This window comes from Aptenodytes forsteri, unplaced genomic scaffold, assembly GCF_000699145.1.
Source record: "Aptenodytes forsteri isolate BGI_AS27 unplaced genomic scaffold, ASM69914v1 Scaffold23, whole genome shotgun sequence".
Taxonomy (NCBI): domain Eukaryota; kingdom Metazoa; phylum Chordata; class Aves; order Sphenisciformes; family Spheniscidae; genus Aptenodytes; species Aptenodytes forsteri.
The window spans coordinates 650224-655176 of NW_008796043.1; the positions used below are offsets into that span (position 1 = coordinate 650224).

General features: G+C 40.2%; 1 non-coding gene across 1 annotated transcript; it reads right to left on the minus strand.

The window, feature by feature from the left end:
* Nucleotides 1–3946: 3946 nt before the first annotated feature.
* On the minus strand, nt 3947–4019 carry TRNAA-AGC. Its single transcript has one exon. It is a non-coding gene; the product is annotated as a tRNA-Ala (tRNA).
* Nucleotides 4020–4953: the final 934 nt, after the last annotated feature.

The following is a 4953-nucleotide window of genomic DNA, read 5'->3' on the forward strand; positions in this document are numbered from 1 at the left end:
CCCCCGGGAGCCAACGCCGAGCTCTGCCGAAGGCGCCCGCTGCCGGTAGCACCTTGCGCCTCCTACCCGGGAGCCGCAACCGCCGGCCGGCAGCGCGTCTCGGTCTTGTTGGCAGACACGAAAACGCAGCTTCCCTCGCAGAAAGCCGGCGGAGCCAGGCCCGTGAGGGGCGACGGCGGGCTCGGCAACAGCGGCAACCCGAGTGCGCCCTGTCAGCGTTCACACGGGTGCGAGGGAAACGCTCACTGACGCTACCCGAAGACGTACGGAGGGCGAATGCACCTGAAATGGGACAAGTTTTGAAAGCTGCGCTGGTGGTTACAGCAGGAGGGGTCAGGGACCGCTGCCGCAGGCTCGATGGGGTTATTTCAGCGAGGACGCGCAGCCCTCGCAGGGGGTTGCTGCGAGCAGCAGTTTCTGACTGTCCCACACACACCTCGCCAACAAATGACAACGCCCATGTGCTGTTCTTAACATCCCATCCTATTTAATAAACATGCTGAATTCTTTGCTTTACAGTTTATGAAGAGGGAGTATTACATTCATTTACAGATTCTTCTGGTAGAGATCAAAAGGCAAGGATGCAAAATATTTTTCCTCCAGCTAACCTGAAACACCTTCACCGACGAGGAGTCGCTACCATCCTTGCACCTGCAACAGCCTGCCCCCCTTCATTTTTCCCTTTTGTTTATAGATCAAACACTTCAGTTGCTATCTGCACATACATAAAACATGGTACATCTACCATAGCTTTTAGTTCTTCCATTGATTTCTATTTCTTTTTATAACATTACTAGTTTTGACCAGATTTCTGTAACAGGAGTTTCAATGTCAACACCAACAGAATTAGAAGTAAGCTTTTTAAGTACAGTGAAAATATTTCTTAGTCTGCATTTTAATGATCTGTGGAGATTTCTGTTGTCGCAACAACTTGATCGTAGGGATTCTCTTCTGTAGCCTATTTCAGTATTTCTTGTAGTGGAAACAGTAAGGATACTGAAAAATATTTAGTATTTATATTTGTATTATATTTAATAATTAATAATATAAAATATTTATATATTTTTCTCCTCTGTTACAACGTCACTGGAGAAAACATCGTGGCCTCGAACAGAAGGAAATGCCACGAGTTGCCCCTCTTCGCCTATTCTTCGTGAGCAGGAGCCAGAAAGGAGCACTACGGCCACCCAATGCCTGTGCGCTTATTTTTTCAGAAGGATTTATCCATCTGTTTTAGGTGATCCTATGCTAACGAGGAACGGTACACCCGCGTATCTTCTGAGACGCGACACAAATACGGCCATAGCCTTACCAAACCAAAGCCGACCTGTATTCCGAGTCTCTCAAAGCACAGAGTGGACTCCACAGTCCACCTACGTCTACACCCACCCACTAGATGTAGGTCCCATCCTATGGTTAGCAGCAACAAATTATTACAATACTGATTGCAACCACAGGAAATAAAGATAAAACGGGCCAAAAGGGAAAAAAAAAAAAAGCACCACCTCGCTGGCCTAGGTGAGGAACCCCGCGCTGAATGAAGGACTCTAAGAGCTATTTTGTTTCACTCTTCCAATGGGGGAAGTTTACTGGGATAAAACGTGGGGTTTTGCAACATTGAACTTGAGGAAAAACACCTGACAACTAGAAGCTGAACAAATTGAAAGGTGTAAGCTCCTTTTCTTCCAAGCTATCAAGAGTTTACACATGGTAATGAAGTCACCTCTCACTCTTCAAAAAGAAGAGAGTGCTTTGAAATACAACTTCTGCTTTACAACTTGGTCAAAATAGGGTAATGGTAATCATTACAACAAAAACCTTTTATAAACTTTATTGTCAAACATCACACAGCATCCCTTATGAGGAAACTTAGAACTGCAGTGTGCTCAGCTCAGAAAATCAATGTACTACAATCATGTTGTGGAATAAATTTATTTAAAAGAAGCGTTTCACAGAGTTGAGATTTTTGAGTGCAGACTCTACAGACGGCCCTCTTGCTGTAAAACACTGTCTCCAGAATGAGGGTTCCCAAGCCCCATCCCACCCTTTCTAAGTAACATTTGGAACAAAGTATTGATAAAAGACAAGTAAGGAATAATTATTCCCCTTTCTCAGACTACAACAAACACAGACATAGGACACCAGTATCTTCCAGCAAGTTTAGTACAAACAAATTATTTTTCACAGAACAACTGACCTCTGTCCCTCATTTAAGCACGGTATTACAGAGGGAGTAAGTCTGTGAATAGCAATAATAATAAAAAAATCAAACAAAGCTGAATTCCCTCATGGTTCTTTACACAGAATATCTCTATGCAACTTCTGACCCAGAAAGCACAGACAGACCCAGAGTAGTCACTCCTTTGACACGGGACTCTGGAAACTACTTACCCATCATCAGGTAATTTCCTCCCAGAGGCAGTGCTTTTGGGGGCTAGGACCCTTCTTCACAAGATAGTCTACCTAAAAAGTAGAGACATAAAACACCGCATGGGATGAGAAAAAGCTCTTACTTCTATTCATATCATGATGTGTTTACAAGCCCTAATGGGCAGAGGAGCCCCATTATAGGAAGCTGGGCATAAATGTAACGAACAGCCATTAGTCTTGAGAGCTTACAGTCAGAAGCCGTAGTTCTGCAAGTGATTGCAGGCTGCACCTGGACAGAGCCCCACTGAACTCCCTCATTTCATCAGTGCAAAACTTGCGTCTGATTAGCTGAGAAGAGCAACACAACTCATCCTCTTTAAAAGCACAGAAAGTGTCAGGTATTAAGCAATAACAGAAGCACAGAAAACACAGAAGGAATAATAATCACAGAGAAACCCACTACAGAGTCTCGTTCCAAGCAAATGGACATCTAAATCACATTACGTGAGCCCAGAGAGGACTCCTGAAGACCGTAACACTTTTCTCTCCAATAGGCTTCATTTTAACAACAAGCATTTAGCAGTCTTAAAGTTACAATACCTCTTTTCTCTCCAGTACATGGAGAATATGAGAGAAATAAGCAAATTCAATTTCTACCCCATCCATCCAGAGGTTAACTCCTTTCTTGTCATGTCATGGGAGGATCTCCAAGCTCCCTTGTTCTCTCCACAGGTGCTACTTGCACATCCATGCAGCACAGTATCTCCTCCTTCCTTAACTTGAAACCCAATCCATAATTTTTGTTTACTGATTTCCATTTGTTTTAATATGTGTACTCCCAAGATCCTGATTGCACAAACACACTGTATTTATAGGAAGTACATTTTGCTCGTTTCCTCATGCTGCCTCAACCTGGAAGTACAAGCAGTTAAATACCTGAATGAACTAGTAAGAAAATCAAATTAGGAAAAAAAAAAAATCTCATGAAGACTTAAAATGTGCAAGCATAGATTTACAGAGAAAATTTCCATATTTCACAGATGTGAAAATTCACAAGCAAAGGACATAATCGTGCTACCAGGAGTAACAGAGTTATAGAATATTCTAGCCCATCATTTCTAATAAATAGCCTACACGACCAAAATAGAACAAAAATAATAAGTATTACTCACAGCAGAAATACAAAATTTTGTTCATTATACACTAAACTATAATTTTGAATATAAATTTAACTAATGAATGAAATCATAAACGAAAGATTTAAGGGCACATTAAAAAAATCCCTCATTTATTTTTCTCTACAATTTGTTCATGTCGTTTATTATTGTATTAAAATGTCAGTAAGTTTTGTTATTTCATGCAAGCATTCTATTTTTTCTCCCTGTATGCAAAAGAACAAAGATATGATTCTGAAAAGAAAAAATGAAATATTTAAAACAATGTGTTAACTTTTTTCAGATTACAATTCTTTCAAGGTTTCTGTACACCATTATACAAGAAAAATTAAGTGTAAATAGGAAACATTTTTAAATGCTGCTGTTTAGTTTATAATGAAATAAATGTTGAAAACACATACTGGAGAATGCGGGCATCGATCCCGCTACCTCTCGCATGCTAAGCGAGCGCTCTACCATTTGAGCTAATTCCCCACCCAAAAAAAGCTCCTCGAAACTTAGAGTTACACATTCTAGACTTACTGAGAACAACCACACAAACCCTTTTGATCATAAATTCATTGTTTCTTGCTGAGTCATTCCTTCCACTTGCCAATAACTGACTGCAACTCACAGCTGGAATCATGCGATACCTCTTTCAGCATGTACGCTACCAGAATAACCTTACTCATCTCTTTTGCAACACAAGTCTATTATTTAGCTGTTTTCATACAAGAAGCTCTCCAAAAAATCAAGTTATTTACAAGAAACCGAATGTGTTATTGAAAAAAGCCCCAACTTTTACTGAACAACTGTTCCAAATTCAACGAGGAAACCCATGTTCTTTCCAATTTTCAAGGCATACACATAAAGAACCTGGTCCAAGAAATGTTCAATGAGTGAAAAATATTATATGCCTGACTGAAACAGAGTTTTATAGTCAAAGCTTATACGTATATATGTGTGTATATATATACACACACATATCCTTTCGGAAGGTGTCTGGCTTCTCTGGGGTGACAGAGTCAAGCAAAATTAAAACATATCTGTATTTTCCTTATTTATTACCTCACCAAATGCACTTCCCTATAATTAATACATTACTTTTAATAGCCTTAAAACACTTTTTGAAAAACGAACACACACAAGCATGACAAATGCTTGCATTACTTGACACAGAGCATAAAACCTACATCAAGGAACAAAATGATGTATGATAATAAGCCATCTTTAACACTTTAATTTTCACCTTTACTTGCCTACAGCAAGCATTTAACTCTAAGTGCAGATCTAGGGAGATAGTTATGTTACTACTACTAGCCCAATTGGTGTATTTGGAAAAAGCTACCGATTGCACAAGTCCTCCTTCCGATATTTGTCAGAAAGTTGGAAAAATTCCACCAATTTAACCAACAGGCCCACCCGTGCC